Source organism: Oncorhynchus keta, unplaced genomic scaffold (assembly GCF_023373465.1).
Source record: "Oncorhynchus keta strain PuntledgeMale-10-30-2019 unplaced genomic scaffold, Oket_V2 Un_contig_1147_pilon_pilon, whole genome shotgun sequence".
NCBI lineage: Eukaryota > Metazoa > Chordata > Actinopteri > Salmoniformes > Salmonidae > Oncorhynchus > Oncorhynchus keta.
In genome coordinates, this window is record NW_026277511.1 from 12,032 (window position 1) to 32,421 (window position 20,390).

Sequence of the window (20,390 nt, forward strand, 5' to 3'; positions counted from 1 at the left end):
TGTAGAACTTAGAAGATGGTCATTCTAGAACTATAACTTAGAAGATGGTCATTCTAGATGTAGAACTTAGAAGATGGTCTAGAACTATCTAGAAGATGGTAATTCTAGATGTAGGACTTAGAAGATGGTCATTCTAGATGTAGAACTTAGAAGATGGTCATTCTAGATGTAGGACTTAGAAGATGGTCATTCTAGATGTAGGACTTAGAAGATGGTCATTCTAGACTGTAACTTAGAAGATGGTAATTCTAGATGTAGAACTTAGAAGATGGTCATTCTAGAACTATAACTTAGAAGATGGTCATTCTAGATGTATAACTTAGAAGATGGTCATTCTAGATGTAGGACTTAGAAGATGGTCATTCTAGATGTAGGACTTAGAAGATGGTCATTCTAGATGTAGGACTTAGAAGATGGTCATTCTAGATGTAGGACTTAGAAGATGGTAATTCTAGATGTAGAACTTAGAAGATGGTCATTCTAGATGTAGGACTTAGAAGATGGTAATTCTAGATGTAGAACTTAGAAGATGGTCATTCTAGATGTAGGACTTAGAAGATGGTAATTCTAGATGTAGAACTTAGAAGATGGTCATTCTAGATGTAGGACTTAGAAGATGGTCATTCTAGATGTAGAACTTAGAAGATGGTCATTCTAGATGTAGAACTTAGAAGATGGTCATTCTAGATGTAGGACTTAGAAGATGGTAACTTCATGAGGAGTATGAGACACGCTGTTGTCAAACATTCTAACTGATAACTAACATTACAAAGGGCTGCTCCTTGAAACCTTGTTGAACTGGCAATTTTCAGAATAGAACACTTTAGAATAACCTTCTAGAATGTGCCTCTCCCATTATGGGGTGTAAATACATCTCCATACTCCAACGTCACTGTATGAGTGAGTCCCACGGGTTTAACTTCATTTGATCCCCTTCAGTTAATACACTGTAGTAGAGAACATCAGATTACATCACAAATAGACAAGTGGATCTCCACCTACAGCTCACACCTCCTGCCTCCCAAAATGGCCCCCTATTCCCTACATAGTGCACTACTTTTAACCAGAGCCGTGATGGTAGTGCACTATATAGGGAATAGGGGGCCATTTTGGTTTGTAGCCCACGATGTTCGGTTGTCTACTATGATGTGATACTGGTTTGGTTTATGACAACATCCTCTCTGTCTCGTTCTAGACCGTGCCTAACCTAACTTCCTGTTTACACCTTTCATACCGGCCTCTGTCTTTTACTATTATACAGGTGGGCCTTGGAGGGAGGGGGAGAGGAGGGGGAGGAAGAAAGAGGGAGAGACAGTCCTTCTAAATGAAGAGGGAGAGAAGGAGGGAGAGGGGAGACAAGGGGAGAGGGAAGCATGGAGAGAAGGATGAGGTCTCTATCCATCCCAGTCCTTCTAAATGAAGAGGGAGAGAAGGAGGGATAAAGTGGGGGAGACAAGGGAGAGAAGGGGTAAGAAGGAAGGATGGAAGGGGAAAGGGAGAGGTGGAGACACAGGGAGATGGAAGGAGGGAGAGAGAAATGAGGCTCCTCTCTATTCGTCCCAGTCCTTCTTGATCCCCAGGTTCCACTCCCAGGAGAGGTGGTCGGTCTTGTCGTCATCGGTGAAGTGGGACTTGATGTGGTAGCTGCCTCTGACAATCATGCCTTTGGGCGCCTCCTCCACCGGGGTCATGAACTCGTGCTCCTCCACCCGCGGCCCGTAGCTGCCCACCATGTACACCGCCTTGTCCACTGCACGACACAAAATGGACGCTCAGTTGCACACTTCCTAGCCAGGTTTTAAGGGTAAATGTGGGGAAACTGTGACAATTTGTGTCAGTGACAACACACCAAATGGCGGCTCAGTTGAACAGTTGGTAATCAGGTTTTAGGTGAATGTGGGGGAAACTGACATCTTGTGTCAATGAAAACACACAAAATGGCACCTCAGTTGCATCGCTGTTAACCTGGAATTAGGTGTACGTGTGGAAACTGTGATGTCTTGTGTCGATGACAACACATAAAATGGCAGCTCAGTTGCACCCTTGCTAGCCAGGGTTTAGATGTATGTATCAGAAACTGACACTGTCTATGGGCCTAAACAGCACAGCGTATCCACAGCTCGGCACAAAATGGGGTCCTCCTTACCTCTGATTCCTTTCCTGTAGGTCAGATGGACGTACTTCAGCCCAGACACAATATCCCTGTTAACCTGGAGAGGAGAGGAGAGGAGAGGAGGAGAGGAGAGGGAGGAGGAGAGGGAGGGAGGGGAAGGGGAGGGAGGGGAGGGAAGGGAGGAGGGGGAGGGGAGGGGAGAGGAGGGAGGGGGAGGAGGGAGGGGAGAGGAGGAGGGGGGGAGAGGAGGAGGGGAGGGGAGGAGGAGGGGGAGGGGAGGGGAGAGGAGGAGGGGAGGGAGGAGGGGAGGAGGAGGAGGGGAGGGGAGGGGAGGGAGGGGAGGGGGAGAGAGGAGATGAGAGGAGGGAAGGAAAGGAAAGGAAAGGAGAGTTATTGTAATATGAAGTCTCATTAAGAGGCAACTTTAGACAGCTTTGTTCCAAAACACTCTACTCCCTATTCAGTGCACAATGTTTGACCAGGGCACTTAGCCCTATAGGTCCTGGTCTAAATTAGTGCCCTCAGTCCTATAGACCCTGGTCTAAATTAGTGCCCTCAGTCCTATAGACCCTGGTCTAAATTAGTGCCCTCAGTCCTATAGACCCTGGTCGAAAGTAGTGCCCTCAGTCCTATAGACCCTGGTCTAAAGTAGTGCCCTTAGTCCTATAGACCCTGGTCTAAGTAGTGCCCTCAGTCCTATAGGCCCTGGTCTAAAGTAGTGCCCTCAGTTCTATAGGTCCTGGTCTAAAGTAGTGCCCTTCAGTCCTATAGGCCCTGGTCTAAAGTAGTGCCCTTAGTCCTATAGGCCCTGGTCTAAAGTAGTGCCCTTAGTCCTATAGGTCCTGGTCTAAAGTAGTGCCCTCAGTCCTATAGACCCTGGTCTAAAGTAGTGCCCTTAGTCCTATAGACCCTGGTCTAAGTAGTGCCCTCAGTCCTATAGGTCCTGGTCTAAAGTAGTGCCCTTCGTCCTATAGGCCCTGGTCTAAAGTAGTGCCCTTAGTCCTATAGGTCCTGGTCTAAAGTAGTGCCATTAGTCCTATAGACCCTGGTCTAAAGTAGTGCCCTTAGTCCTATAGACCCTGGTCTAAAGTAGTGCCCTTAGTCCTATAGGCCCTGGTCTAAAGTAGTGCCCTTAGCCCTATGGGTCCTGGTCTAAAGTAGTGCACTATATATGGAATAGGGTGCCATTTGAGGCACACACAAGTAGGGGTGTGAACGTTTCAAATAGTGATCTTGAACTTTAAGAAAAATCCCTAACAGAAAAACAGTTGTTTTGGTGGCCTAGTGATGGAAGTCAGATCCGCTGCCTGTTCAATGGTGCTTCTAAACCATCTCCAGAGTAGTGCCCTCAGTCCTATAGACCCTGGTCTAAAGTAGTGCCCTCAGTCCTATAGACCCTGGTCTAAAGTAGTGCCCTCAGTCCTATAGACCCTGGTCTAAAGTAGTGCCCTCAGTCCTATAGACCCTGGTCTAAAGTAGTGCCCTCAGTCCTATAGACCCTGGTCTAAAGTAGTGCCCTCAGTCCTATAGACCCTGGTCTAAAGTAGTGCCCTCAGTCCTATAGACCCTGGTCTAAAGTAGTGCCCTCAGTCCTATAGACCCTGGTCTAAAGTAGTGCCCTCAGTCCTATAGACCCTGGTCTAAAGTAGTGCCCTCAGTCCTATAGACCCTGGTCTAAAGTGCCCTCAGTCCTATAGACCCTGGCCCTCAGTCCTATAGACCCTGGTCTAAAGTAGTGCCCTCAGTCCTATAGACCCTGGTCTAAAGTAGTGCCCTCAGTCCTATAGACCCTGGTCTAAAGTAGTGCCCTCAGTCCTATAGACCCTGGTCTAAAGTAGTGCCCTCAGTCCTATAGACCCTGGTCTAAAGTAGTGCCCTCAGTCCTATAGACCCTGGTCTAAAGTAGTGCCCTCAGTCCTATAGACCCTGGTCTAAAGTAGTGCCCTCAGTCCTATAGACCCTGGTCTAAAGTAGTGCCCTCAGTCCTATAGACCCTGGTCTAAAGTAGTGCCCTCAGTCCTATAGACCCTGGTCTAAAGTAGTGCCCTCAGTCCTATAGACCCTGGTCTAAAGTAGTGCCCTCAGTCCTATAGACCCTGGTCTAAAGTAGTGCCCTCAGTCCTATAGACCCTGGTCTAAAGTAGTGCCCTCAGTCCTATAGACCCTGGTCTAAAGTAGTGCCCTCAGTCCTATAGACCCTGGTCTAAAGTAGTGCCCTCAGTCCTATAGACCCTGGTCAAAGTAGTGCCCTTAGTCCTATAGGTCCTGTTCATAGACCCTGGTCTAAAACCAGTCCTATAGACCCTGGTCTAAGTAGTGCCCTCAGTCCTATAGGTCCTGGTCTAAAGTAGTGCCCTCAGTCCTATAGACCCTGGTCTAAAGTAGTGCCCTCAGTCCTATAGACCCTGGTCTAAAGTAGTGCCCTCAGTCCTATAGACCCTGGTCTAAAGTAGTGCCCTCAGTCCTATAGACCCTGGTCTAAAGTAGTGCCCTCAGTCCTATAGACCCTGGTCTAAAGTAGTGCCCTCAGTCCTATAGACCCTGGTCTAAAGTAGTGCCCTCAGTCCTATAGACCCTGGTCTAAAGTAGTGCCCTCAGTCCTATAGACCCTGGTCTAAAGTAGTGCCCTCAGTCCTATAGACCCTGGTCTAAAGTAGTGCCCTTAGTCAGACCCTAGTGCCATTAGTCCTATAGGCCCTGGTCTAAAGTAGTGCCCTCAGTCCTATAGGTCCTGGTCTAAAGTAGTGCCCTTAGTCCTATAACCCTGGTCTAAAGTAGTGCCCTCAGTCCTATAGGCCCTGGTCTAAAGTAGTGCCCTCAGTCCTATAGGTCCTAAATGGTAGACTAAGTAGTGCCCTGGTCTAAAGTAGTGCCCTTAGTCCTATAGACCCTGGTCTAAAGTAGTGCCCTTAGTCCTATAGACCCCTCCTATAGACCCTGGTCTAAAGTAGTGCCCTTAGTCCTATAGACCCTGGTCTAAAGTAGTGCCCTTAGTCCTATAGACCCTGGTCTAAAGTAGTGCCCTTAGTCCTATAGACCCTGGTCTAAAGTAGTGCCCTTAGTCCTATAGGCCCTGGTCTAAAGTAGTGCCCTTAGTCCTATAGGCCCTGGTCTAAAGTAGTGCCCTCAGTCCTATAGACCCTGGTCTAAAGTAGTGCCCTCAGTCCTATAGGCCCTGGTCTAAAGTAGTGTAGCCCTGGTCCTGGTCTAAAGTAGTGCCCTGGAATAGGGTCCTATAGGCCCTGGTCTAAAGTAGTGCCCTCAGTCCTATAGGTCCTGTTCAATGGTGCTTCTAAACCATCTCCAGAGTAGTGCCCTCAGTCCTATAGACCCTGGTCTAAAGTAGTGCCCTCAGTCCTATAGACCCTGGTCTAAAGTAGTGCCCTCAGTCCTATAGACCCTGGTCTAAAGTAGTGCCCTCAGTCCTATAGACCCTGGTCTAAAGTAGTGCCCTCAGTCCTATAGACCCTGGTCTAAAGTAGTGCCCTCAGTCCTATAGACCCTGGTCTAAAGTAGTGCCCTCAGTCCTATAGACCCTGGTCTAAAGTAGTGCCCTCAGTCCTATAGGCCCTGGTCTAAAGTAGTGCCCTTAGTCCTATAGGCCCTGGTCTAAAGTAGTGCCCTCAGTCCTATAGGCCCTGGTCTAAAGTAGTGCCCTCAGTCCTATAGACCCTGGTCTAAAGTAGTGCCCTCAGTCCTATAGACCCTGGTCTAAAGTAGTGCCCTCAGTCCTATAGACCCTGGTCTAAAGTAGTGCCCTCTAAAGTAGTCCTATAGACCCTGGTCTAAAAGTAGTGCCCTCAGTCCTATAGACCCTGGTCTAAAGTAGTGCCCTCAGTCCTATAGACCCTGGTCTAAAGTAGTGCCCTCAGTCCTATAGACCCTGGTCTAAAGTAGTGCCCTCAGTAGACCCTTGGTCCTATAGACCCTGGTCTAAACCATCTCCAAGTAGTGCCCTCAGTCCTATAGACCCTGGTCTAAAGTAGTGCCCTCAGTCCTATAGACCCTGGTCTAAAGTAGTGCCCTCAGTCCTATAGACCCTGGTCTAAAGTAGTGCCCTCAGTCCTATAGACCCTGGTCTAAAGTAGTGCCCTCAGTCCTATAGACCCTGGTCTAAAGTAGTGCCCTCAGTCCTATAGACCCTGGTCTAAAGTAGTGCCCTTAGTCCTATAGGTCCTGTTCAATGGTGCTTCTAAACCATCTCCAGAGAAGGTTTCCTGTTGGCATTCAAAAAGCCCTTGTGTACCTTTATAGACGAACAGACATGCCGTAGCCTGACACCGCCTGGTATAGAGGTCCTGGATGGCAGGAAGCTTGACCCAAGTGATGTACTGGGCCGTTCGCACTACCCTCTGTAGTGCCTTGCGGTCGGAGGCCGAGCAGTTGCCATTACCAGGCGGTGATACAGGATGCTCTCGATGGTGCAGGTGTAGAACCTTTTGAGGATCTGAGGACCCATGCCAAATCTTTTCAGTCTCTTGAGGGGGAATAGGTTTTGTTGTGCCCTCTTCACAACTGTATTGGTATGCTTGGACTATGTTAGTTTGCTGGTGATGTGGACACCAAGGAACTTGAAGCTCTCAACCTGCTCCACTACAGCCCCGTCGATGAGAATGGGGGCGTGTTCGGTCCTCGTTTTCCTGTAGTCCACAATCATCATCTTTGTCTTGATCTCATTGAGGAAGGGTTGTTGTCCTGGCACCACACGGCCAGGTCTCTAACCTCCCTATAGGCTGTCTCGTCGTTGTCGGTGATCAGGCCTACCACTGTTTTGCCATCGGCAAACTTGATGATGTGTTGGAGTCGTGCCTGGCTGTGCAGTCATGAGTGAACAGGGAGTACATTAGGGGACTGAGCACGCACCCCTGAGGGGCCCCAGTGTTGAGGATCAGCATGGCAGATGTGTTGTTACCTGACCTCACCACCTGGGGGCTGCCCGTCAGGAAGTCCAGGATCCAGTTGCAGACGGAGGTGTTTACTCCCAGGGTCCTTAGCTTATTGATGAGCTTTGGGGGCACTATGGTGTTAAACGCTGAGCTGTAGTCAATGAATAGCATTTTCATTGGTCTTCCTTTTTTCCAGGTGGGAAAGGGCAGTGTGGAGTGCAATAGAGATTGCATGATCTGTGGATCTGTTAGGACGGGTATGCAAAGTGGAGTGGGTCTAGGGTTTCTGGGATAATGGTGTTGATGTGAGCCATGACCAGCCTTTTAAAGCACTCCATGGCTAGAGATGTGAGTGCTACGGGTCTGTAGTCATTTAGACAGGTTACCTTAGTGTTCTTGGGCACAGGGACTATGGTGGTCTGCTTAAAACATGTTGGTATTACAGACTAAGACAGGGACAGGTTGAAAATGTCAGTGAAGACACTTGCCAGTTGGTCAGCACATGCTCGCAGTACACGTCCTGGTAATCCGTCTGGCCCTGCGGCCTTGTGAATGTTGACCTGTTTAAAGGTCTTACTCACATCGGCTGAGGAGAACGTGATCACACAGTCTTCCAGAACAGCTGGTGCTCTCATGCATATTTCAGTGTTATTTGCCTCAAAGCGAGCATAGAAGTAGTTTAGCTCATCTGGTAGGCTCGTGTCACCGGGCAGTTCTCAGCTGTGCTTCCCTTTGTAGTCTGTAATGGTTTACAGGCCCTGCCACATCCGACGAGCGTCAGAACCGGTGTAGTACGACTCGATCTTAGTCCTGTATTGACGCTTTGCCTGTTTGATGGTTCGTCGGACGGCTTTGCGGGATATATTATAAGCTTCCGGGTTAGTCCTGCTTCTTGAAAGCGCCAGCTTTCGCCTTTAACTCAGTGAGGATGTTGCCTGTAATCCATAGCTTCTGGTTGGGGTATGTACATACGGTCACTGTGGGGACGACGTCATCGATGCACTTATTGATGAAGCCAATGTCTGATGTGGTGTCCTCCTCAATGCCATCGGAGGAATCCTGGAACATATTCCAGTCTGTGCTAGCAAAACAGTCCTGTTGCTTAGCAACTGCTTCCTTTGACCACTTTTTTTATTGATCTAGTCACTGCTGCTTCCTGCTTCAATGTTTGCTTGTAAGCAGGAATCAGAAGGATATAATTATGGTCAGGTTTGCCAAATGGAGGGCGAGGGAGAGCTTTGTATGCGTCTCCTCATACCCTCGTAAAACTGACTATCCTACCGATCCTTGACTTCGACAATGTCATTTACAAAATAGCCTCCAACGCCCTACTCAGCAAACTGGATGTAGTCTATCACAGTGCCATCCGTTTGGTCACCTGGTTAAATAAAGGTGTTCTCAACTAGCCTACCTGGTTAAATAAAGGTGTTCTCAACTGGCCTACCTGGTTAAATAAAGGTGTTCTCAACTGGCCTACCTGGTTAAATAAAGGTGAAATAAAATAAATAAAAAAAGAGAAGAGAGCAGAACAGAACCAAACAGAGCAGAGAAGAACAGAACAGAACCAAACAGAGCAGAACAGAAAGGTGAAGAGGAGATTGATCCCTGATCTGTTTCACCAGTCTTGTGCTTATCTCCCCCCACCAGGTGTCTCCTATTTCCCTCCATTATCCCCAGTGTATTTATACCTGCGTTTTCTGGTTGTCTGTTGCCAGTTCGTCTTGTTTTGTCAGGTCTTACCAGCGTGTTTCCTGTTTCTCCTGTTCAAGTTCTAGTTTTCTAGTCTTCCCGGTTCCAACCTTTCTGCCTGTCCTGGCCCTGAGCCTGCCTGCCGTTCTGGCCCTGAGCCTGCCTGCCGTTCTGGCCCTGATTGACTCTGTCTTGGACTTGTGAACCCCTGCCTGCCCTCGACCTGCCCTTTAAACTGTCCCTATGTTATAATAAATATTCTGAGACCCGAACCATCCGACTCCTGTATCTGCATCTAGGTCAAATGCTGAGTCGTGACAGAGATGTTCTCACCTTAAAGTGTATCTTCACTCTGTAGTCCAGGACAAAGGAGGAGAAGGTTCTTACCTTGAAGTGTATCTTCACTCTGTAGTCCACTCCTTCCTTCATGGTGAAACTCTTCTTCTTCAGAGCTTCCGGGTCACCTGCAGGTCAACACCATGACAACGTGAGGTCAACAGATGAGGTTATCACTTCAATATTCAAACACAACATCCAAACTGCTGATGATATCCATATTGTTTTGAAGTTCTCTGTGTCTCTGACTGTTCTCTGTGTCTGGTCTCTGACTGTTCTCTGTGTCTGGTCTCTGACTGTTCTCTGTGTCTGGTCTCTGACTGTTCTCTGTGTCTGGTCTGACTGTTCTCTGTGTCTGGTCTCTGACTGTTCTCTGTGTCTGGTCTCTGTGTCTGGGTTCTGGCTGTTCTCTGTGTCTCTGTCTGGTCTCTGTGTCTGGTCTCTGACTGTTCTCTGTGTCTGGTCTCTGACTGTTCTCTGTGTCTCTGACTGTTCTCTGTGTCTGGTCTCTGACTGTTCTCTGTGTCTGGTCTCTGACTGTTCTCTGTGTCTGGTCTCTGACTGTTCTCTGTGTCTGGTCTCTGACTGTTCTCTGTGTCTCTGACTGTTCTCTGTGTCTGGTCTCTGACTGTTCTCTGTGTCTCTGACTGTTCTCTGTGTCTGGTCTCTGACTGTTCTCTGTGTCTCTGACTGTTCTCTGTGTCTGGTCTCTGACTGTTCTCTGTGTCTGGTATCTGACTGTTCTCTGTGTCTGGGTTCTGACTGTTCTCTGTGTCTGTTCTCTGACTGTTCTCTGTGTCTGGTCTCTGACTGTTCTCTGTGTCTGGTCTCTGGCTGTTCTCTGTGTCTGGTCTCTGTGTCTGGGTTCTGGCTGTTCTCTGTGTCTGGTCTCTGTGTCTGGTCTCTGACTGTTCTCTGTGTCTGGTCTCTGACTGTTCTCTGTGTCTCTGACTGTTCTCTGTGTCTGGTCTCTGACTGTTCTCTGTGTCTCTGACTGTTCTCTGTGTCTGGTCTCTGACTGTTCTCTGTGTCTGGTATCTGACTGTTCTCTGTGTCTGGGTTCTGACTGTTCTCTGTGTCTGTTCTCTGACTGTTCTCTGTGTCTGGTCTCTGGCTGTTCTCTGTGTCTGGTCTCTGGCTGTTCTCTGTGTCTGGTCTCTGTGTCTGGTCTCTGGCTGTTCTCTGTGTCTGGTCTCTGGCTGTTCTCTGTGTCTGGTCTCTGACTGTTCTCTGTGTCTGGTCTCTGACTGTTCTCTGTGTCTCTGACTGTTCTCTGTGTCTGGTCTCTCACTGTTCTCTGTGTCTCTGACTGTTCTCTGTGTCTGGTCTCTGACTGTTCTCTGTGTCTCTGACTGTTCTCTGTGTCTGGTATCTGACTGTTCTCTGTGTCTGGGTTCTGACTGTTCTCTGTGTCTGTTCTCTGACTGTTCTCTGTGTCTGGTCTCTGACTGTTCTCTGTGTCTGGTCTCTGGCTGTTCTCTGTGTCTGGTCTCTGTGTCTGGGTTCTGGCTGTTCTCTGTGTCTCTGTCTGGTCTCTGTGTCTGGTCTCTGACTGTTCTCTGTGCCCAATCTCTGACTGTTCTCTGTGTCTCTGACTGTTCTCCGTGTCTAGTCTCTGACTGTTCTCTGTGTCTCTGACTGTTCTCTGTGTCTGGTCTCTGACTGTTCTCTGTGTCTGGTCTCTGACGGTTCTCTGTGTCTGGTCTCTGACTGTTCTCTGTGCCTGGTCTCTGACTGTTCTCTGTGCCTGGTCTCTGACTGTTCTCTGTGTCTGGTCTCTGACTGTTCTTTGTGTCTGGTCTCTGACTGTTCTCTGTGCCTGGTCTCTGACTGTTCTCTGTGTCTGGTCTCTGACTGTTCTCTGTGTCTGGTCTCTGACTGTTCTCTGTGTCTGGTCTCTGACTGTTCTCTGTGTCTGGTCTCTGACTGTTCTCTGTGCCCGGTCTCTGACTGTTCTCTGTGCCCGGTCTCTGACTGTTCTCTGTGTCTCTGACTGTTCTCTGTGTCTCTGACTGTTCTCTGTGTCTGGTCTCTGACTGTTCTCTGTGTCTGGTCTCTGACTGTTCTCTGTGTCTGGTCTCTGACTGTTCTCTGTGTCTGGTCTCTGACTGTTCTTTGTGTCTGGTCTCTGACTGTTCTCTGTGTCTCTGACTGTTCTCTGTGTCTGGTCTCTGACTGTTCTCTGTGTCTGGTCTCTGACTGTTCTCTGTGTCTTTGACCTTTCTCTGTGTCTCTGACTGTTCTCTGTGTCTCTGACTGTTCTCTGTGTCTCTGACTGTTCCCTGTGTCTCTGACTGTTCTCTGTGTCTGGTCTCTGACTGTTCTCTGTGTCTCTGACTGTTCTCTGTGTCTGGTCTCTGACTGTTCTCTGTGTCTCTGACTGTTCTCTGTGTCTCTGACTGTTCTCTGTGTCTCTGACTGTTCTCTGTGTCTGGTCTCTGACTGTTCTCTGTGTCTCTGACTGTTCTCTGTGTCTGGTCTCTGACTGTTCTCTGTGTCTCTGACTGTTCTCTGTGTCTGGTCTGTGTCTGGTCTCTGACTGTTCTTTGTGTCTGGTCTCTGACTGTTCTCTGTGTCTCTGACTGTTCTCTGTGTCTGGTCTCTGACTGTTCTCTGTGTCTGGTCTCTGACTGTTCTCTGTGTCTTTGACTGTTCTCTGTGTCTCTGACTGTTCTCTGTGTCTCTGACTGTTCTCTGTGTCTCTGACTGTTCTCTGTGTCTGGTCTCTGACTGTTCTCTGTGTCTCTGACTGTTCTCTGTGTCTGGTCTCTGACTGTTCTCTGTGTCTCTGACTGTTCTCTGTGTCTCTGACTGTTCTCTGTGTCTGGTCTCTGACTGTTCTCTGTGTCTGGTCTCTGACTGTTCTCTGTGTCTGGTCTCTGACTGTTCTCTGTGTCTCTGACTGTTCTCTGTGTCTCTGACTGTTCTCTGTGTCTGGTCTCTGACTGTTCTCTGTGTCTGGTCTCTGACTGTTCTCTGTGTCTGGTCTCTGACTGTTCTCTGTGTCTGGTCTCTGACTGTTCTCTGTGTCTCTGACTGTTCTCTGTGTCTCTGACTGTTCTCTGTGTCTGGTCTCTGACTGTTCTCTGTGTCTCTGACTGTTCTCTGTGTCTGGTCTCTGACTGTTCTCTGTGTCTGGTCTCTGACTGTTCTCTGTGTCTCTGACTGTTCTCTGTGTCTCTGACTGTTCTCTGTGTCTGGTCTCTGACTGTTCTCTGTGTCTCTGACTGTTCTCTGTGTCTGGTCTCTGACTGTTCTCTGTGTCTCTGACTGTTCTCTGTGTCTGGTCTCTGACTGTTCTCTGTGTCTGGTATCTGACTGTTCTCTGTGTCTGGGTTCTGACTGTTCTCTGTGTCTGTTCTCTGACTGTTCTCTGTGTCTGGTCTCTGGCTGTTCTCTGTGTCTGGTCTCTGTGTCTGGGTTCTGGCTGTTCTCTGTGTCTCTGTCTGGTCTCTGTGTCTGGTCTCTGACTGTTCTCTGTGTCTCTGACTGTTCTCTGTGTCTGGTCTCTCACTGTTCTCTGTGTCTCTGACTGTTCTCTGTGTCTGGTCTCTGACTGTTCTCTGTGTCTCTGACTGTTCTCTGTGTCTGGTATCTGACTGTTCTCTGTGTCTGGGTTCTGACTGTTCTCTGTGTCTGTTCTCTGACTGTTCTCTGTGTCTGGTCTCTGACTGTTCTCTGTGTCTGGTCTCTGGCTGTTCTCTGTGTCTGGTCTCTGTGTCTGGGTTCTGGCTGTTCTCTGTGTCTCTGTCTGGTCTCTGTGTCTGGTCTCTGACTGTTCTCTGTGCCCAATCTCTGACTGTTCTCTGTGTCTCTGACTGTTCTCCGTGTCTAGTCTCTGACTGTCCTCTGTGTCTCTGACTGTTCTCTGTGTCTGGTCTCTGACTGTTCTCTGTGTCTGGTCTCTGACGGTTCTCTGTGTCTGGTCTCTGACTGTTCTCTGTGCCTGGTTTCTGACTGTTCTCTGTGTCTGGTCTCTGACTGTTCTCTGTGTCTGGTCTCTGACTGTTCTCTGTGTCTGGTCTCTGACTGTTCTCTGTGTCTGGTCTCTGACTGTTCTCTGTGTCTGGTTTCTGACTGTTCTCTGTGTCTGGTCTCTGACTGTTCTTTGTGTCTGGTCTCTGACTGTTCTCTGTGCCCGGTCTCTGACTGTTCTCTGTGTCTCTGACTGTTCTCTGTGTCTGGTCTCTGACTGTTCTCTGTGTCTGGTCTCTGACTGTTCTCTGTGTCTGGTCTCTGACTGTTCTCTGTGCCCGGTCTCTGACTGTTCTCTGTGTCTCTGACTGTTCTCTGTGTCTCTGACTGTTCTCTGTGTCTGGTCTCTGACTGTTCTCTGTGTCTGGTCTCTGACTGTTCTCTGTGTCTGGTCTCTGACTGTTCTCTGTGTCTGGTCTCTGACTGTTCTTTGTGTCTGGTCTCTGACTGTTCTCTGTGTCTCTGACTGTTCTCTGTGTCTCTGACTGTTCTCTGTGTCTGGTCTCTGACTGTTCTCTGTGTCTGGTCTCTGACTGTTCTCTGTGTCTTTGACTGTTCTCTGTGTCTCTGACTGTTCTCTGTGTCTCTGACTGTTCTCTGTGTCTCTGACTGTTCCCTGTGTCTCTGACTGTTCTCTGTGTCTGGTCTCTGACTGTTCTCTGTGTCTCTGACTGTTCTCTGTGTCTGGTCTCTGACTGTTCTCTGTGTCTCTGACTGTTCTCTGTGTCTCTGACTGTTCTCTGTGTCTCTGACTGTTCTCTGTGTCTGGTCTCTGACTGTTCTCTGTGTCTCTGACTGTTCTCTGTGTCTGGTCTCTGACTGTTCTCTGTGTCTCTGACTGTTCTCTGTGTCTGGTCTCTGACTGTTCTCTGTGTCTCTGACTGTTCTCTGTGTCTGGTCTCTGACTGTTCTCTGTGTCTCTGACTGTTCTCTGTGTCTGGTCTCTGACTGTTCTCTGTGTCTGGTCTCTGACTGTTCTTTGTGTCTGGTCTCTGACTGTTCTCTGTGTCTCTGACTGTTCTCTGTGTCTGGTCTCTGACTGTTCTCTGTGTCTGGTCTCTGACTGTTCTCTGTGTCTTTGAATGTTCTCTGTGTCTCTGACTGTTCTCTGTGTCTCTGACTGTTCCCTGTGTCTCTGACTGTTCTCTGTGTCTGGTCTCTGACTGTTCTCTGTGTCTCTGACTGTTCTCTGTGTCTGGTCTCTGACTGTTCTCTGTGTCTCTGACTGTTCTCTGTGTCTCTGACTGTTCTCTGTGTCTCTGACTGTTCTCTGTGTCTGGTCTCTGACTGTTCTCTGTGTCTCTGACTGTTCTCTGTGTCTGGTCTCTGACTGTTCTCTGTGTCTCTGACTGTTCTCTGTGTCTGGTCTCTGACTGTTCTCTGTGTCTCTGACTGTTCTCTGTGTCTCTGACTGTTCTCTGTGTCTGGTCTCTGACTGTTCTCTGTGTCTGGTCTCTGACTGTTCTCTGTGTCTGGTCTCTGACTGTTCTCTGTGTCTCTGACTGTTCTCTGTGTCTGGTCTCTGACTGTTCTCTGTGTCTGGTCTCTGACTGTTCTCTGTGTCTCTGATTGTTCTCTGTGTCTGGTCTCTGACTGTTCTCTGTGTCTGGTCTCTGACTGTTCTCTGTGTCTGGTCTCTGACTGTTCTCTGTGTCTCTGACTGTTCTCTGTGTCTGGTCTCTGACTGTTCTCTGTGTCTGGTCTCTGACTGTTCTCTGTGTCTCTGATTGTTCTCCGTGTCTAGTCTCTGACTGTTCTCTGTGTCTCTGACTGTTCTCTGTGTCTGGTCTCTGACTGTTCTCTGTGTCTGGTCTCTGACTGTTCTCTGTGTCTGGTCTCTGACTGTTCTCTGTGTCTGGTCTCTGACTGTTCTCTGTGTCTGGTTTCTGACTGTTCTCTGTGTCTGGTCTCTGACTGTTCTTTGTGTCTGGTCTCTGACTGTTCTCTGTGCCCGGTCTCTGACTGTTCTCTGTGTCTGGTCTCTGACTGTTCTCTGTGTCTGGTCTCTGACTGTTCTCTGTGTCTGGTCTCTGACTGTTCTCTGTGTCTGGTCTCTGACTGTTCTCTGTGCCCGGTCTCTGACTGTTCTCTGTGCCCGGTCTCTGACTGTTCTCTGTGTCTCTGACTGTTCTCTGTGTCTCTGACTGTTCTCTGTGTCTGGTCTCTGACTGTTCTCTGTGTCTGGTCTCTGACTGTTCTCTGTGTCTGGTCTCTGACTGTTCTCTGTGTCTGGTCTCTGACTGTTCTTTGTGTCTGGTCTCTGACTGTTCTCTGTGTCTCTGACTGTTCTCTGTGTCTGGTCTCTGACTGTTCTCTGTGTCTGGTCTCTGACTGTTCTCTGTGTCTCTGACTGTTCTCTGTGTCTCTGACTGTTCTCTGTGTCTGGTCTCTGACTGTTCTCTGTGTCTGGTCTCTGACTGTTCTCTGTGTCTGGTCTCTGACTGTTCTCTGTGTCTTTGACCTTTCTCTGTGTCTCTGACTGTTCTCTGTGTCTCTGACTGTTCCCTGTGTCTCTGACTGTTCTCTGTGTCTGGTCTCTGACTGTTCTCTGTGTCTCTGACTGTTCTCTGTGTCTGGTCTCTGACTGTTCTCTGTGTCTCTGACTGTTCTCTGTGTCTCTGACTGTTCTCTGTGTCTCTGACTGTTCTCTGTGTCTGGTCTCTGACTGTTCTCTGTGTCTCGTCTCTGTCTGTTCTTCGTGTCTCTGACTGTTCTCTGTGTCTCTGACTGTTCTCTGTGTCTGGTCTCTGACTGTGCTCTGTGTCTCTGACTGTTCTCTGTGTCTGGTCTCTGACTGTTCTCTGTGTCTCTGACTGTTCTCTGTGTCTGGTCTCTGACTGTTCTCTGTGTCTGGTATCTGACTGTTCTCTGTGTCTGGGTTCTGACTGTTCTCTGTGTCTGTTCTCTGACTGTTCTCTGTGTCTGGTCTCTGGCTGTTCTCTGTGTCTGGTCTCTGTGTCTGGGTTCTGGCTGTTCTCTGTGTCTCTGTCTGGTCTCTGTGTCTGGTCTCTGACTGTTCTCTGTGTCTCTGACTGTTCTCTGTGTCTGGTCTCTCACTGTTCTCTGTGTCTCTGACTGTTCTCTGTGTCTGGTCTCTGACTGTTCTCTGTGTCTCTGACTGTTCTCTGTGTCTGGTATCTGACTGTTCTCTGTGTCTGGGTTCTGACTGTTCTCTGTGTCTGTTCTCTGACTGTTCTCTGTGTCTGGTCTCTGACTGTTCTCTGTGTCTGGTCTCTGGCTGTTCTCTGTGTCTGGTCTCTGTGTCTGGGTTCTGGCTGTTCTCTGTGTCTCTGTCTGGTCTCTGTGTCTGGTCTCTGACTGTTCTCTGTGCCCAATCTCTGACTGTTCTCTGTGTCTCTGACTGTTCTCCGTGTCTAGTCTCTGACTGTCCTCTGTGTCTCTGACTGTTCTCTGTGTCTGGTCTCTGACTGTTCTCTGTGTCTGGTCTCTGACGGTTCTCTGTGTCTGGTCTCTGACTGTTCTCTGTGCCTGGTTTCTGACTGTTCTCTGTGTCTGGTCTCTGACTGTTCTCTGTGTCTGGTCTCTGACTGTTCTCTGTGTCTGGTCTCTGACTGTTCTCTGTGTCTGGTCTCTGACTGTTCTCTGTGTCTGGTTTCTGACTGTTCTCTGTGTCTGGTCTCTGACTGTTCTTTGTGTCTGGTCTCTGACTGTTCTCTGTGCCCGGTCTCTGACTGTTCTCTGTGTCTCTGACTGTTCTCTGTGTCTGGTCTCTGACTGTTCTCTGTGTCTGGTCTCTGACTGTTCTCTGTGTCTGGTCTCTGACTGTTCTCTGTGCCCGGTCTCTGACTGTTCTCTGTGTCTCTGACTGTTCTCTGTGTCTCTGACTGTTCTCTGTGTCTGGTCTCTGACTGTTCTCTGTGTCTGGTCTCTGACTGTTCTCTGTGTCTGGTCTCTGACTGTTCTCTGTGTCTGGTCTCTGACTGTTCTTTGTGTCTGGTCTCTGACTGTTCTCTGTGTCTCTGACTGTTCTCTGTGTCTCTGACTGTTCTCTGTGTCTGGTCTCTGACTGTTCTCTGTGTCTGGTCTCTGACTGTTCTCTGTGTCTTTGACTGTTCTCTGTGTCTCTGACTGTTCTCTGTGTCTCTGACTGTTCTCTGTGTCTCTGACTGTTCCCTGTGTCTCTGACTGTTCTCTGTGTCTGGTCTCTGACTGTTCTCTGTGTCTCTGACTGTTCTCTGTGTCTGGTCTCTGACTGTTCTCTGTGTCTCTGACTGTTCTCTGTGTCTCTGACTGTTCTCTGTGTCTCTGACTGTTCTCTGTGTCTGGTCTCTGACTGTTCTCTGTGTCTCTGACTGTTCTCTGTGTCTGGTCTCTGACTGTTCTCTGTGTCTCTGACTGTTCTCTGTGTCTGGTCTCTGACTGTTCTCTGTGTCTCTGACTGTTCTCTGTGTCTGGTCTCTGACTGTTCTCTGTGTCTCTGACTGTTCTCTGTGTCTGGTCTCTGACTGTTCTCTGTGTCTGGTCTCTGACTGTTCTTTGTGTCTGGTCTCTGACTGTTCTCTGTGTCTCTGACTGTTCTCTGTGTCTGGTCTCTGACTGTTCTCTGTGTCTGGTCTCTGACTGTTCTCTGTGTCTTTGAATGTTCTCTGTGTCTCTGACTGTTCTCTGTGTCTCTGACTGTTCCCTGTGTCTCTGACTGTTCCCCGTGTCTGGTCTCTGACTGTTCTCTGTGTCTCTGACTGTTCTCTGTGTCTGGTCTCTGACTGTTCTCTGTGTCTCTGACTGTTCTCTGTGTCTCTGACTGTTCTCTGTGTCTCTGACTGTTCTCTGTGTCTGGTCTCTGACTGTTCTCTGTGTCTCTGACTGTTCTCTGTGTCTGGTCTCTGACTGTTCTCTGTGTCTCTGACTGTTCTCTGTGTCTGGTCTCTGACTGTTCTCTGTGTCTCTGACTGTTCTCTGTGTCTCTGACTGTTCTCTGTGTCTGGTCTCTGACTGTTCTCTGTGTCTGGTCTCTGACTGTTCTCTGTGTCTGGTCTCTGACTGTTCTCTGTGTCTCTGACTGTTCTCTGTGTCTGGTCTCTGACTGTTCTCTGTGTCTGGTCTCTGACTGTTCTCTGTGTCTCTGATTGTTCTCTGTGTCTGGTCTCTGACTGTTCTCTGTGTCTGGTCTCTGACTGTTCTCTGTGTCTGGTCTCTGACTGTTCTCTGTGTCTCTGACTGTTCTCTGTGTCTGGTCTCTGACTGTTCTCTGTGTCTGGTCTCTGACTGTTCTCTGTGTCTCTGATTGTTCTCCGTGTCTAGTCTCTGACTGTTCTCTGTGTCTCTGACTGTTCTCTGTGTCTCTGACTGTTCTCTGTGTCTCTGACTGTTCTCTGTGTCTGGTCTCTGACTGTTCTCTGTGTCTGGTCTCTGACTGTTCTCTGTGTCTGGTCTCTGACTGTTCTCTGTGTCTGGTCTCTGACTGTTCTCTGTGTCTCTGACTGTTCTCTGTGTCTCTGACTGTTCTCTGTGTCTGTTCTCTGACTGTTCTCTGTGTCTCTGACTGTTCTCTTTGTCTGGTCTCTGACTGTTCTCTGTGTCTGGTCTCTGACTGTTCTCTGTGTCTCTGACTGTTCTCTGTGTCTCTGACTGTTCTCTGTGTCTGGTCTCTGACTGTTCTCTGTGTCTCTGACTGTTCTCTGTGTCTGGTCTCTGACTGTTCTCTGTGTCTCTGACTGTTCTCTGTGTCTGGTCTCTGACTGTTCTCTGTGTCTGGTATCTGACTGTTCTCTGTGTCTGGGTTCTGACTGTTCTCTGTGTCTGTTCTCTGACTGTTCTCTGTGTCTGGTCTCTGGCTGTTCTCTGTGTCTGGTCTCTGTGTCTGGGTTCTGGCTGTTCTCTGTGTCTCTGTCTGGTCTCTGTGTCTGGTCTCTGACTGTTCTCTGTGTCTCTGACTGTTCTCTGTGTCTGGTCTCTCACTGTTCTCTGTGTCTCTGACTGTTCTCTGTGTCTGGTCTCTGACTGTTCTCTGTGTCTCTGACTGTTCTCTGTGTCTGGTATCTGACTGTTCTCTGTGTCTGGGTTCTGACTGTTCTCTGTGTCTGTTCTCTGACTGTTCTCTGTGTCTGGTCTCTGACTGTTCTCTGTGTCTGGTCTCTGGCTGTTCTCTGTGTCTGGTCTCTGTGTCTGGGTTCTGGCTGTTCTCTGTGTCTCTGTCTGGTCTCTGTGTCTGGTCTCTGACTGTTCTCTGTGCCCAATCTCTGACTGTTCTCTGTGTCTCTGACTGTTCTCCGTGTCTAGTCTCTGACTGTCCTCTGTGTCTCTGACTGTTCTCTGTGTCTGGTCTCTGACTGTTCTCTGTGTCTGGTCTCTGACGGTTCTCTGTGTCTGGTCTCTGACTGTTCTCTGTGCCTGGTTTCTGACTGTTCTCTGTGTCTGGTCTCTGACTGTTCTCTGTGTCTGGTCTCTGACTGTTCTCTGTGTCTGGTCTCTGACTGTTCTCTGTGTCTGGTCTCTGACTGTTCTCTGTGTCTGGTTTCTGACTGTTCTCTGTGTCTGGTCTCTGACTGTTCTTTGTGTCTGGTCTCTGACTGTTCTCTGTGCCCGGTCTCTGACTGTTCTCTGTGTCTCTGACTGTTCTCTGTGTCTGGTCTCTGACTGTTCTCTGTGTCTCTGACTGTTCTCTGTGTCTCTGACTGTTCTCTGTGTCTCTGACTGTTCTCTGTGTCTGGTCTCTGACTGTTCTCTGTGTCTCTGACTGTTCTCTGTGTCTGGTCTCTGACTGTTCTCTGTGTCTCTGACTGTTCTCTGTGTCTGGTCTCTGACTGTTCTCTGTGTCTCTGACTGTTCTCTGTGTCTGGTCTCTGACTGTTCTCTGTGTCTCTGACTGTTCTCTGTGTCTGGTCTCTGACTGTTCTCTGTGTCTGGTCTCTGACTGTTCTTTGTGTCTGGTCTCTGACTGTTCTCTGTGTCTCTGACTGTTCTCTGTGTCTGGTCTCTGACTGTTCTCTGTGTCTGGTCTCTGACTGTTCTCTGTGTCTTTGAATGTTCTCTGTGTCTCTGACTGTTCTCTGTGTCTCTGACTGTTCCCTGTGTCTCTGACTGTTCTCTGTGTCTGGTCTCTGACTGTTCTCTGTGTCTCTGACTGTTCTCTGTGTCTGGTCTCTGACTGTTCTCTGTGTCTCTGACTGTTCTCTGTGTCTCTGACTGTTCTCTGTGTCTCTGACTGTTCTCTGTGTCTGGTCTCTGACTGTTCTCTGTGTCTCTGACTGTTCTCTGTGTCTGGTCTCTGACTGTTCTCTGTGTCTCTGACTGTTCTCTGTGTCTGGTCTCTGACTGTTCTCTGTGTCTCTGACTGTTCTCTGTGTCTCTGACTGTTCTCTGTGTCTGGTCTCTGACTGTTCTCTGTGTCTGGTCTCTGACTGTTCTCTGTGTCTGGTCTCTGACTGTTC

The 20,390-nt window shown here is 48.9% G+C and overlaps 1 pseudogene; it reads right to left on the bottom strand.

The window, feature by feature from the left end:
• Window positions 1-1,294: 1,294 nt before the first annotated feature.
• LOC127917457 (rho GDP-dissociation inhibitor 2-like) overlaps window positions 1,295-20,390 on the bottom strand; it is a 46,705-nt pseudogene continuing 27,609 nt past the window's right edge.